Source organism: Octopus sinensis, linkage group LG2 (genome assembly GCF_006345805.1).
Source record: "Octopus sinensis linkage group LG2, ASM634580v1, whole genome shotgun sequence".
Classification (NCBI taxonomy): domain Eukaryota; kingdom Metazoa; phylum Mollusca; class Cephalopoda; order Octopoda; family Octopodidae; genus Octopus; species Octopus sinensis.
This window is the reverse complement of record NC_042998.1, coordinates 56,164,606-56,179,480: the sequence shown is the minus strand read 5'-3', so window position 1 is coordinate 56,179,480 and position 14,875 is coordinate 56,164,606. Positions and strand designations below refer to the sequence as shown.

Genomic DNA, 14,875 nt, shown 5'->3' with positions numbered 1-14,875 from the left:
TATATAATATATATATATATATTATTATATATATATAATATATATATATATATATATATATATATCGTGAAGTATATTTGCCACTTAAATGTGGCTAACCCTTAAGGGTGGATGCTACTGTAGCTTGTAGCCCCAGGAGAACACCTCCTCCAGCTGGCTATTGACACACTTTCTGTGCTCTATCAGTATTTGCAAAGGGAATCCATCCTTCCCATCTTCAATCTGACATGATACACACAGACTCGAGTTTCTGGGCATTGACCCATCATCAGCGTGTGACAATCACCGATTTCTCTTTATTATAGGCATGTAGGCTGAATATAAAAAGGACATTACAATTTACATACAAAACAATACAATATTTGGGGTACATGAAACAAATAATGAATATGAAATGAGTTAAGTGTAATGGGAAATGGAATGGCTTACGAGTCCTCCAAGCTCGCAGCTTCATTTGTACATTTTGCAACTGTTCCACTTATCCATCATTCGATGACATCCTCCATCCCAATCACGTTGAGCAGGCTATCATAGCGAACATCTATTTTACTTACTTTAATCTTTCCTTTAAATGTCTCTACCAATTTGTCTATTTTTTCTTTTTCTATTAACACCGCTCTAGCGCTTGGTTCGAACATGCCGTTTTCTAATTTCACTCGTATCAGTCCTTTTGTTTTTGTTAATCTTTTTCAATCTCCATATTTTTTTCGTAAAAAATTAACCTTCTTACACTCTCTCCCGTAGGTCGTCCTGTTTTGTTTTACATGATTTACTCTTTCCATCACCTTCGTCATCCGTTCTTCGCATTTCTCTTTTCTGGTTTTTACCTTCTTCACTCATTGTCATTGTCTTCAGTTCCTGGGTTCGAATCTCTGTACTTTTCCTTCATTTTCTACTTTACTTTTCTTTGGGCTTTTTGGTGATGACTCCACCCTTGTTCTCTTTCTTTCTGCCGTTTTTTCTTCAACTTTTTCCTCTTCCTCTTTTTCTTCTTCCTCCGCTCTCGCTGCGTCACTGCACATTTCCTCCTCTTATGTCCCATTCTTTTACAATTATAGCATATTGGTGGTCTCCCCTCCACCACGACTCTGAGTCGGGTTTCGTCAGGGAGCGCTAACTCTTCCGCAATGTTGTACAAATCTGGCAGGGTTATATGTATCAGTGCTTCCACACCATAACCCCACCAGTTGACGTCTCTCGATTTTTCAACCTTTAGGATGTCCACCTCCTCCTTACAATTATAAATTATAGCTGCTACAAGTCTCTCTATATCTAACTCCGGTGGCACCCTTCCTATTTTCACCTTCATTGCTCGTTTTCCACAATAGGACGGGAGAAGCTCCCACCTAGCTGTCCTTAATATCATGGTAGCGTGTTTCTTGGCCTCCTCCTCACTTTCAAACCGCATCTCCACGGTAGCGAACTTCCTTCCTCTTGTGTAGAAGGTCGTTCTGTCTTTAATTTCCGTAAGACATTCCTCAATGTCGTCTGTTCCTGCCACTTCTATTTTCTTGTTGGCCACACTCCACGTTCTATATACAATAATCTTTTTCCTCGCTTTTTCTGCATCTTCCTCCGTCGGTGTGATCCGTAAGCAATCACCCTCCTTCTTGAAATTTTCGAAGTGTTTCTTCAAACCTCCTTTCTCGATTAATACTTCTTTCAGCTGCAACATGTCGGCCGACAGGCTTTTGCCTGCTGCCTGGGCATAACTTGTTGTTGCATACCCACAAAGGGTAGCTACAAATTAATTTTCAAAATTCAACTACAATAGTACTTTCAACAATAAAATTTCTAATAACAATTTCTGCAACTCACAATATCATAAACTCCAACTCCTCAAAAAACAACACTTCAACGACGCACGTGACAATCACATTGAAGCCAAGATGATTTTATTGAGTGTTAAAATGAGATGTAAATGTTATTTTCATTTTTGATAAAATCCAGGCTACATATGTTTCATGGCTAGTAAAACTGGGAAGTTGTAATTATCCAAACGAAGGGTGATCCGCTAGCTACCCGTCGGACCAAAAATACCTCAATCAAAAGAAGTTAACATTGTCGTCAAGAGATGCCATGTTGACTCGCAGGAGATTTGATCGAAAATGCGAGATTCTGGTAGCTATGAAACACATGTAGCCTGGATTCTATCTACTCCATTCACTAATTTTGGATTTCTATTTGCATACACAGCAACCCCTGCTGCTAACTATAAGCTATAAAACATTTTTTTCAGCTTATCGAACTTCGATTCAGGAAAAATTTACAACCTTCTACGTCAACAACCACTATTGTTCCTGAAAGTTGTTTTTTAATACCTTATACGGATTGCTCGAAGCTTACTATCTCCTTATACCTTGATCCTTGGATCTTACCTTTACATATTATATATATATTATATATATATATATATATATATAATATATATAGCATCATAGCATCATAGCATCATAATTTTGAAATATCTATAAAACCGTCAAAAGCTGGGTTTTTTATTTATTGTTAGTGTTGCTTAATAGGTTTTGCTAAAATTGCTGTTTCTTTTCAGATATTATCAGAAAAAGGTAATTAAAATTCATTAAAATGACAGATATATCGAACTTTCAAAGAGGTCAAATTGTTGCTGTTCGTATGGCAGGCACTTGCATAACGAAAACAGCCGAAATGTTTGGTGTCTCGAAAGTAATGACATCCTTTGAGAAAGAGGTAAAAACCTCTTCGTCGAAACAAAACTCCGGAAGAAAACCAAAACTTTCAGATAGGGACCATCGGACTATCAAATTGTTAGACAGGATCACAAAAGTACAGCTCCCAAAATTACTGCAGAGCTTAATGACCACCTCGAGAACCCAGTTTCCACAAAAACTGTTCGCCGGGAGCTGCATAAAGCCGGATTTCACGGGAGGGCTGCAATCAGAAAACCACTACTTTCAAAAACAAAAGCTGCAAAGCGTTTAGAGTGGAGTAAAAACCTACGGAATTGGTCCCTAGAGTAGTGGGAGAATGTTATTTTCCCGGACGAGTCATCCTTTACCTTACTTACGACCACCGGCCGAATATACGTGTGTAGACAGCCAAAAGAAGCATTTGACCCAGACTACTTTCTTCCAACTGTTAAACATGGAGGAGGATCTGTGGTGATCTGGGGTGGAGGGCTATATCTTGGAAATCTGCCAGTCTCATGGTTTCCCTTCATAACAGAGTTAATAGTAAAGATTATTTAAGCATTTTATCTGATTAAATTCATCCTATGGTTGCGAAACTGTTTCTGGAGGGAAACGCAATCTGTCAGGATGATAATGCACCAATTCACACAGTTGAAGATGGAATTTAGATTACAAGAAAGCTTTCAAATCTATTTCCCATATAGAGGTCCTTAATCTTGCTGAAATTGAAACAGCCGTAATCAAGGCCACAGACAACCAATCTCGTTTTATCCTGGGTCACCATTCTGAGGATTAAATACAGGAACTCGTTCTATTGTCTTTGGCAGGCTAAAGTGACGCGAAGGTGTATTTCAGAGAGATATTTTCTGTTCGTTATTGTTCATACTTGTAGTGAACTACTTATACTTCCTGTAGTAGAAATCCATGTGTAAGGAACTATCTATATTGTTGAGGAACTATATGTCATTGATTCATAGGAGACTAGAAATACCAACCTGATACACAGATTCTTAGTGGATGATCTGTAGCTATTCGCCATAAACTATAAGCCTTATTTAAAAGAGCGTTGACATAGTTATGGTTCTTATCAAAAGACAGTGATAGACTTGGACCAAAATGGATGCTTCAGCTTGATTATAAAACGAGGGAAAATATCTATAGACCAGTCTGGCGACATTTCTGTCAATGTCCTGGAAATTTTTCCTGTACCTATAAGACAAAGAATGCAACGGGATACTAGAAGTGGACGAAAACATATCCTATAACGGCACTTGTAATAAGGAACGCATAACCGGAAATATTACACCCAGATGAAATTAAATATAGCCCACGAATTTCTGTGTACAATCAATCAGTCAAGATATTTTTCTGTATCAATTTTATTACAAGCATGTGGGTTGCTTCATTCTAACATGAATAACTCGAATCATCTAGTGATGATTCGAGTTATTCATGTTAGAAACCGAAACTTACCAGGAGAAATTTCCACTTTAATAATGATATTGACTATCTCTAGCTATAATAAAAACATACATGAAGAGGCATAACATCAACCTAAACATTTGTAACAGGATCTGGAATCGGTATCACTGAAGGGGTGTCCGATCCGATCCCGTCACATTCAATTTAGTTAGATATAACAGACGAAGTCAGGTTATCTGGGAAAGACAGCAAATTGTTGTTTATTACTCGTGATGGTGTGCGTATTTTCTGAGGGGAAACGACAGCCGAATCTTTGTACTGCTTCTTGTTGGTTGATTAAAGTGATTCGGTGTGGTCCGTTGCTAAGCCGGTGTAGGGTTCTCAGAGACTACCAAAATGTACGTCTGTTCACGAGGGCTGAAAGCGCCAGAGAGAGTGAATGAGTGGACTGTGCCTTAGGGGTCAGTTTCCCGCAAATGCGCATGGGGAAGACTTCCGGTGGCCACCCGGAAGTAGTCCCATTCTGCGCATGCACGCTGAACCTTACACAGTAGCATCACTACACATTCCTTGAATGTCGTATAATATACAGTCGACAGCATCTACAAAACAGCAGGCGTTGTAGTACATCCCTCGATTAAGTTTATATACACGAGTATCGTGGGTGTTGTAAAGGACTTGACACTAAGTATTTCCTGTCTAATGACCAAGAATACATACCCACAAAAAACTGCTCATTTTTACAGCAAAAGAACTTCAAATGAATGGTTAATCGCCTTTTCAACAAGTCATGCACGAATTGTTAGAAAGCTTAAAAGAGTAAACATGAATAACCAGAGTAGTCTACCTTGGATCAATAACCAGTATATCAGCGGTCACTTCGAAGGATATGCTTTTGCAATCCAAGAACAAGAAATAACAAGAAAATACCTGATTCACACAAAGGATAGGGATGCTGGTAGGGCACTAAAATGTGAAATCCAATCCAGACTGTCAAATTAGTGCCAAAAGTGAAGCCAGCATCATAAGCTACTCTCCGTAAAATGTTAATCATGACGCTATCTATTTTGAGAGGCAAAAATCACTATACAATGCAATTCGTTGCTTGGTAAATCCTGAACATAAAAAATATAAAGAGAATGCAGTAATGTGGAAGGCAGCCACATTTATAATAAAAAAGAAACTAGTAAAATGTTCCTGTCAAAACTTCCGTAAATAAACGTACACTCAGCAAAGCAGAGCTAATTATCTGGGACTGAGAAAAGAAAGCGTGCGCAGTAGTAGGAATCGGTTGTTCAACTAGCATTAACATAAATGATAAAATAAAAAGTAAAAGAAAAAAATTGTGTCGGATAAATGAGAAACTCGACTATAACTTCAGAGTTATGCCTGCGGTTATTAGGGTAGCCCTCCTGTGAAATCCGGCTTTATGCAGCTCCCGGCGAACAGTTTTTGTGGAACCTGGGTTTTCGAGGTGGTCATTAAGCTCTGCAGTAATTTTGGGAGCTGTACTTTTGTGAGCCTGTCTAACAATTCGAAAGTCCGACGGTTCCTATCTGAAAGTTTTGGTTTTCTTCTGGAGTTTTGTTTCGACGGAGAGGTTTTTACCTCTTTCTCAAAGGCTGTCATTACTTTCGAGACACCAAGCATTTCGGCTGTTTTCATTATGCAAGTGCCTGCCATACGAACAGCAACAATTTGACATTCTTTGAAAGTTACTGTGGTCATGTAATTAATCGTCACCGCACCTGCCTTGAAACGCTGGGTCTTCCAAGGCCAGCGAGACACCGCTAGTTTAGAAATTACAATTACAAATTAATAATGAAATTGTGAAAATATGTAAAATATTTCTGGGGTGGCCTGGTAAAGATACACACATATACAGACATAATAACGTTTGTACTTGTAGACATACATATAAGCCAAAACATACAGATCCGCTACATTCAATTACATGCTTACATGTATATTTCGCGGTTGTTTTCCAGTATACGCGTGTATATAGATAAAGCTTGTTTTATATAGTATACGTGTGTATATAGATAAAGCTGGTTTATATAGTATACGTGTGTATGTAGACAAAGGAAGAAACAGCTAAGCAGGAGGATTAGAAGCAATGCTTTATTCAACCCATTAAAAAGCAAAGTTGATGGAATACATCTTATAAGATACTGTCAGAAAATATACATAAGGTTTCTCATGCAGTTGGTGCATGGTGATGTATGCGATGTAGAAAATGAAAACAAATACATGACATGGCTTCTGCTGGAGGAAGAAACAGAGGTACGCGTCGAAGGCTACCCGAGACTGCCTCCGAAACAAACTTTCTCTCTGCCGAAGTCGACCTCGCTAAGCCACCTCACTCAAGAAATAGTGAAAAAATTTCTCTTTGTGTAGCCGACAGTAGGTTCCAGCGAATAGACATAAATTTCCCGCGCTCGGTTGGTCTGTCATGTGATGGGATGAGAGCCAGTGTAAAGCTAGAAGGGCTAGATCGATGTATAACCCCTCGCGTGACCAGATCATGTGACCACTTATAGAAAACAAGCGTATGCAGTGATATGCACCTATTTAAAGGTAAACAAGCAAACTGTGGGCTTGCTGCACATATATAAGTATGCAAGTAAATGCATGCATGCATGCATACATACATACATACATACATGCATTTTTTTAGCCAGCCGCCACCTGCAAATGAGTATGGCTAGCTAACTCTACAATGTTTTCGTTAATTGCTTTAGGTGACTATGTAGTCGGGAGCAGACACAGAAACCCTCTCGACTATCCCTTTAATCCAGCGATGCATCCAGGATATGACAGCTGGAGGGAGAAAGAGCACTCAAGTGATGCTCATTTTCAGCTGAGTAGACTAGAACAACGTGAAATGAATTGTTTTGCTCAAGGACACAACGGTGGTAGCGTCAGCATCTGTTGTTTTGATGCGAAGCCATTGTATTCTATGCGCCAGTGTATACTTGTTGCCGAAGTGTGATGCAGACCGGCTGATATAAAAGTTGTCACTATTGTAATCCTTCAAGTAGTTTTTATGGCTTCAAAATGCATTGTTTCTCTTGTCTGCATATTTTAGTGTAAACTTATAGATGAGCTACTCACTATAAAGCTACCTCCAAACATTTCGATACTTGATCTACGGTGTTGTATGTCTCCAGTGACTAACACCGTAGCTCAATAAATCGTAGAATCAGCTTTGCACAAATTCCCGAGGAGATATAACTCTTTATTTTGACAATCTCAACTGCCCCACCCCCCAAGGTTGGCGAGATTATTCAAACCATTTCCTACAGAATTAGTAACCGAGTTTTTTTTTTAGTTTATGCCGTGGTTTGAGATGTCTATTAGGTGATTTGGGGCGCATAGTTCCTGAGATAATGTTCCCCTTCTTTATTATGCAACTATAGCTAGCCTTGAAATTTTACCAGTTAAAAGACTGAAATATTGTGTACTATGGAAACTTTTCTGGATCGGGTTAAGCTTGGATTTTTTGGCAATATTGGATTTCACATTAAATTTATTTGGAGGGTTGAACCAACGTGAAACAGGGAAAGAGAAAAAGATGAGAAACAAAAGTCGGAGTGGTTCTATTAGAGACCTGGGTTGCCTGCGCACCATTTCCCCCCACACGACTACGACCTTACCGATATTGGAAAACAAATGCAGTAAATCCGTACATTATTACTTAAATCAATTCTTTTTTTTCTTTTTAATTCAGTTTCAGAGACATGTTCAAACTCATCAACTATTCACCAACTGCAATGAAGGAGTGTAATGTTGATGATCTAGCTTTATTTAAATAAACACCAATCGAATATCGATGATCAATATACTTCATACATTTTATTTCGTCGATATCCAAATACAAGTCTTTGTCTGTTGTTATGTTTAGTAACTTGGCTAAACCAGCTTTCAACTCTTCAAAGTTGAAGGACTAATTTCAGATGTAAACCATTTGCAATCATACAATTGGTGGTGAAACAGAGGAACTGTTATATTTACTTAACCTTTGTGATAATATTTATATACTTTGATAAGGCGACGAGCTGGCAAAGTCGTTTGTGCGCCGAACAAAATACTTAGCGACATTCCATCCGTCTTTACATTCTCAGTTTAAATTCTGCTGAGATCACATTTGCCTTTCATCCTATCGTGGTCGATAAAATAAGTACCAGTTAAGCACAGGAGTCGATGTAATCGACTACCCCACCTCCCAATTTCAGGCCTTGTGCCTATAGTAGAAAGGAATATCTATATACTTCAATTTGTCGATAAATTTTGTGGAAGAATTGGTCTTTTGAGATGCAGTAGACTAACGTCAGTGACCTGGTCGTAAACATGCGACAAATTTTTTAGGTATTTTATAGTATTATACAATTAATTCTATACGAAAACAAAACTTGAGTGTTACAGTATATATATATGTGTGTTTTAAAGGGCCACGATGTAATTGTTTCGCCTCTAAATCACACCATACCGTTCTTCTGAAAGCAAGACAAATGGGGGTTTTTTCTCCCTCTGCAATATTGGTTTCAGTTTTTGATACAAGGCCAGCAATTTCGGGGGAGGGGCTAAGTCGATTATATCGGCCCCAGTACTCAATTGGTACATATTTTATTGACTCCTAAAGGATGAAAGGCAAAGTCGACCTCGGCGGAATTTGAACTCAGAACGTGAAGATGGACAAAATGCCGCTAAGCGTTTTTTTCCTAGTGTATACATAACATACATACAAAAATACCCTGTTAATGTTAAACTTCAATGAAGGAATCTTTGATGTAGGTTAGAAACCGGGTCTCTCTCTCTCTCTCTCTCTCTCTCTCTTTCTTTCTCTTTCTTTTGGCTAGAAATCTTTAAATAAAACTGAATAATCACACACACACATACACACACATAATACATACATAAACACATACATGTATATACATACATAATACATACGTGTGTGTGTGTGTGTGTGTGTGTGTGTGTGTGTGTGTGTATGCGTGCCGCCTTCTCCTTCTGCAATATTATATTACAGCTAAAACTCTAGATACTGCTTGCAAGCCGATAATATGTTTCTTCTTTTGGGAGTTTGCTGTTTCTTTGGTCTTGCAGATTATGATGATTCTGCCTCATTGTTTCTGGTTCTCTCAGTAAATACTAAATATGTTTGTTAATACCTTCTCGCTATCTATTAGATATTTCCACAAAAAAATTCTGAATTCTTTAAGGTGTCTTCCAGTTATTCAGTGTTTGTAGCATCCGAACTCCCTCTTCAGTTGTTATTGCTTACAGCTGTCCGTCAAAGTTGACGACGACGTTGTCCTCTAGGAGTCTTTTCTTACATTTTGTAAGTTGAAGCGTGGAACAAACTGCCGGCATCGGTTGTTAGTTGTCGGAGCACTGCATCCTTCAAGACTTCCATGCTTCCTGAGATTCGCCAACACTACACTTGATTTTCTCTCCTCCATACACACACAAGCATGTTCACTTTCCAGACATTTCTACATTACTGCATGTACTTTATATGCACTTTCTGACAAGTTGTGGTGCACCTGAGCACTGTATACAATAATTTTATTATTATTATTATTATTATTATTATATTATTATTATTATTATTATTATTAAAACAGTCCGGTCCTGCAATGGCATGTCCTTGAACACAGATGACAAGGGAAGTTGCCCATTATGTTGTTGGTGAGTCTGAGATGACATTGACGTCTCTTTTCCTCAAGGCTCTCACGTCGGATTAGTTCAAAGTGTGCAGCTCCTTCCCAACATTGTTCAAGCGCTACATTTGTTGTTTTAAACATTCTCATTAATGGTAATCCCTGCCCACGAGCGTAGCTACAGTGTATGCCGCCCGGGGCGGCCCTTCCGTTTGCCGCCCCCGGATCCCACAAAAAATGTATTTCCTACAGCAGACTCAAATGTAGTGCCCCTTTAAAAGTGCCTCTCGAGGAGGACCACCCCTACCATCCCTACCTAGCTACGCTAGTGTCCCTACCTCCCAATTTTTTCTACTTGTCTTAGTGCTGGAACCGGTACTATATTGATTGTTACTTTTCATCATAAATTCTTTACCATTTAAAGAATATCTGTTATCTTAGTCGTTCTTTGATTTACGCTGGATATTTGGTTTTCTAAAGTTATATTTCTGTATTTTCTCTCTTAACCTTTTATTCATTTGTATCTTTTCATTGACGATTACATTAATGTTTGAGAGATGAAAGATTTTATTTTCTATCTTCATGTATTTTTCTATGTTATGTAACTGGGCGTGGACGTTCTTGTCTTAGTAGTTCTCAGAAAACAGACTTTTCTTTATGACAAATGTGACTCCTACATCGATTATTTGCTTCACCCGGATTATGATATTGATATTAACATGTTTTCACTAAGATGACTAGGTTCGCGTTTCATATTGTTGTTAGTCCAGTTTGTTTTTTGTTTTTTTTTTGTTTTTCTTTTCAAATATAGTACTGTATTATCTCTTTTGTAAGCCAGTTACATACATACACACATGCATGCATACAAACATACATACATATACGCGCGCGTACACGCTCATACACACACACACCCCTTTATATGTATGTATTATGTATGTATATATATATGTTTGTGTGTGTATGTATGTATTATGTATATGTGTGTGTGTATTTGTGTTGTATGAGTGTGTGTGTATGTATGTATTATGTATGTGTGTGTGTGTGTGTGTGTGTGTGTGTGTGATTATTCAGTTATATTTCAAGATTTCTTGCCAATAGAGAAAGAGCCGGTTTCTAACCCATATCCAAAGCTCCTTCATTAGAATATCAACATCAACAGGTTATTTTTGTATGCATATATGTATGTATGTATGTATGTATGTATGTGTGTGTGTATGTATGTATGTGTGTATGTATGTACGCATGTGTGTATATGTGTGTATGTATGTGTGTGTGTATGTATGTATGCATGTATGTATGTATTAAGCATGTATGTATATAGGTAAGTAGGTAGGTAGGTAGATAGGTAGGTAGGTATGTAGGTTGGTAGGTAGGTAGGTATGTATGTATGTATGTATGTATGTATGTATGTAGGTAGGTAGGTAGGTAGGTAGGTAAGCAGGCAGGTAGTGATTACGTGTGTTTATATACCACCAATTTCATCATCATCATCATCATCATCATCATTTTTAAAATCATGATGAAGGTGGATATACATTGTCGACGTTGCTATAATATCGAACAGAACATTATTGTCGGACTTGACGTCCCAATGTTTGCGGCCTAAAACAGTGGTTCTCAACCGTCGTCCATATGGCCTTTGGGAATCCATATAAAATTCGGAGGTTTAGTAACTGCTCAACTCTATTTTGATGATTTTACAGTGATGCTCAACGTAGATTTGAATATGTATATTTTTTTCCCTAATGCAATCACATGTCTTTTATAATGCTTCTTTTTTCTTCTCCAATATTTCAGATCCACCGTTTGTGATCATGCCTAGAATTACGGTATTAACACTACTTTCGATAACGTCCTCAATGCTAGTATTTTACTGCCTTGCATCGGAGTTGAAGCCCGAACAGATCAACCGACCACAATCTATTGCAGCTCCTCGCACAGAGCGAGACACAACCAGAGCATCGAAAGATGTTCTGGCTAATATCTTATTAAACATCCTACGAGAAAGGAGTATGGCAAATGGATATATAAACTATCCATCGGCTTCCAATTTGGACAACCAGCTTGATTCATCGCCTCAGCTACAGAAGAAGAATACATATTATGGTTATCGTCGAAGCAATGGACGTGTGCCATCGTTCGGAAGTAAGATTTTCCCTTCTTCATCAGAAGAAGATAGCGGTCCTTCAGTTTTTAGATATGGTTAATTTTAAAAAAACAACAACAACAAAATGGAACTATACACTGACACGCCTAATTTTAACTACAACTGTAGAAATTACAACTTCAACAACAACAACAACAACAACAACAACATCATCAGCAGCAGCAGCAATAATATTAACAAGGACAACATCAACAACAGCAGCAGCAGAAATAAGCAGAAGCAACATCAATTTAAATTACAAATAATTTAGTAAAATACGAAATAAAGTTATTCAGAAACCATGAAAAAAATTACTGTGTTTCGTCTATTTATTTACTTTGCTTAAATTAAATACGAACTTTCAAAAGATAAAGAAGGGAAGAGAGCAGTGAATGGGAGAACCAGTAGAGTGCCGGACAAGATGCCTTGCGGTATTTGTTACAGCCCTTTACGTTCTGGGTTTGAATCCTGCTGAGTTCAACTTTGTCTTTCATCCCTCCGGGATAGGTAAGGTGCCAGTCAAGAACTGGGGTAGATTTGATCGACTAATACCCTCTACTATCTCCCAAATTGTTGACCTTGTATGTACATCAGAAACAATTATTTTAAACAGGTCCGTTATGTCCTAAATCGAAATCCTCATCGCGGTCGACTTTACCTTTTGTTCTTCCTGGGCCGATAAAACAAATATCAGTCAAGGTCTTGGAGTGATTTAATCAAGGTAAGGCCTTGAAGTGGCAGAAACAGTGGCACGTGGGATTATATACACCTATATAATAGGGCGGCGAGTTGGCAGAAACGTTAGCACGCTGGGCGAAATGCGTAGCCGTATTTCGTCTGCCGTTATGTTCTGAGTTCTAATTCCGCCGAGGTCGACTTTGCCTTTGATCCTTTCGGGGTCGACAAATTAAGTACCAGTTACGCACTGGGGTCGATGTAATCGACTTAATCCGTTTGTCTGTCCTTGTTTGTACCCTCTGTGTTTGGCCCCTTGTGGGTAATAAAAATATATATATATATATACACCTTGGTTAATTCAGTCGCCTCTGTCCTTTCTCTACAAACGTACGGCCCTCATTTGTTATTTTTAAGGGTTAAACAGAAGTGGAGAGGCAACTCCAATTACATTTTACAGGGCCTCTAGATTGATGAGAGAGAGGAAGGCAGTTCAGGAATCTTGTTGAAATGCTAATCATTAACAGTTAATTTCAAGATTTATTCAAAACTCAATAAAATCTAATTTGATCCAACAAAATACTTAATTTGATTTCTGAAAATATAATTTTGATGAACCTGGTCCAGCGATGCTAGATTCTTAATATTTGACGGTCATTTAGCAATAATAATTTTAGTTGTCACGTTAGAACCCAACAACTGATGGAACTTATTTAGGGTTCATCTGCCTGCTGGAAATGATAGCCAAGTCTTTCGTATCACATCCTACTGTCTTCAGATTTAAAAAAAGGGGGAGATACATTGGTTTGTGCAGTGTTGTCATTTAAATCACACCATATAACTGGCGTTTATCTTATCAACACTGGAGGGGGTGATGGGAGAGGTTGGTTCTAGTGAGATTCAAACAAAATATAATAATATATAAGTACAGTCTTCTAATAATTAAAGCGTAGTCTGGGATGCGTCAGAATAAAAGAAGGGGTGATCAGAATCGAACTGCGGTCTGAGCAACAACAAAAAACGAACAGAACAATAAGCATTATAGTTCAATGTAATTTTGTCGTATGACATCAGATAAGCCATGTTTGAGAAAGTCTTCCTGATATGACCATTCCATCTGTTTAGAAGAGTCTAGCTCTCTATTATCCAATGTTTTATTACTTTGTTTAAGATGGTAGGGTTTGAGTTGATTGAGATTTAGTTGCTATTTCTAATAGCTCGCGTGACCATGACCACACAAATTTTTCCCTCGTTCTATTAGTCGCATATTCTGACTGATTGACAGACAGGCTGATAGATAATTAATGTAAATTATCTTAGTAAAGCATAGACAGTTCATAATCACATTTCTTCCTATAAATATGAACGCTTGTAGGTGTGGTGCATATGAGGCAGGATGTTTGTCTCTATGTGTTTCTTTACAGGAAATCACCCGAAGCAATATCTGTAGGCCACTTCCAGATAAACAATAAAGCGGGGAGGAGAATGGTGTTAATATGTCACAAAAACTTTATACATATAAATTTAATTTAGCAGATAAAAGACGGTGATAAAATAATTGCTAAATGATTTAAATGGTATGCAATGAGATGGTATTAAAAAAAAAGCTAATAAAAGAATAACTGACAATAAAATAAGGTAACTGAAATTACAATAAAGGAGCTGATAAAAGGAAATAAAATGAAACGGTGACAAAAGAAGAGATGAAAATATTGAAATGAAAGAAGCCTCCAAAATTTGTCACCCTGTTTTAAATCTGTGAAGGTCATATTCTACCCGAAAACAATGAAGAGAGGGTTTACTCTATAATCCCATTGTCCTTAAGAATATGGTTTGTGCATGGAGCTTGCAGCAATTTCGTGTATGTATGAGTGGCAGAGTGTGTTCGTGTATATATGAGTGATACGTATGTATGAGTGATATATACTGTGCATGCCACTTGTGGTTATCATTGCTATCTTTATTTCATATTTGACGTATAGTTGCTTTCCGTCCCTTCTTCTGTATGGCTGCAATAAGTTGTAGTACACCTGAGCACTGAATATAAAATCACTGATTAGCGAATTCGTTTTACATGATTTCGGTTTGTACGTAGTCTCGTGGACAATCTATAGTGCAGACCAAGGGACAACTGCACGCACGCACGCATGCACGCACACCCACGCACGCACACGCACTCACACACACTTTTATTACATTTCTGAAGTTTAGAAATTTATAACTCAAGGGAGATAATTCAATTCAGTTATTTCCCTTGCATTAAAACTTTCCGCTTCAGTCCTGCAAATCCAGTG

At 38.0% G+C, this 14,875-nt stretch overlaps 1 long non-coding RNA gene across 1 annotated transcript in view; it reads left to right on the top strand.

Moving 5' to 3' along the window:
* Positions 1 to 12,217, top strand: part of LOC115232528 — a 40,357-nt gene extending 28,140 nt beyond the window's left edge. The window contains exon 2 of the long non-coding RNA XR_003883640.2: positions 11,558 to 12,217. This is a non-coding gene — a long non-coding RNA (uncharacterized LOC115232528). The remainder of the gene's footprint in view (positions 1 to 11,557) is intronic.
* The last annotated feature ends 2,658 nt before the right edge of the window (positions 12,218 to 14,875 follow it).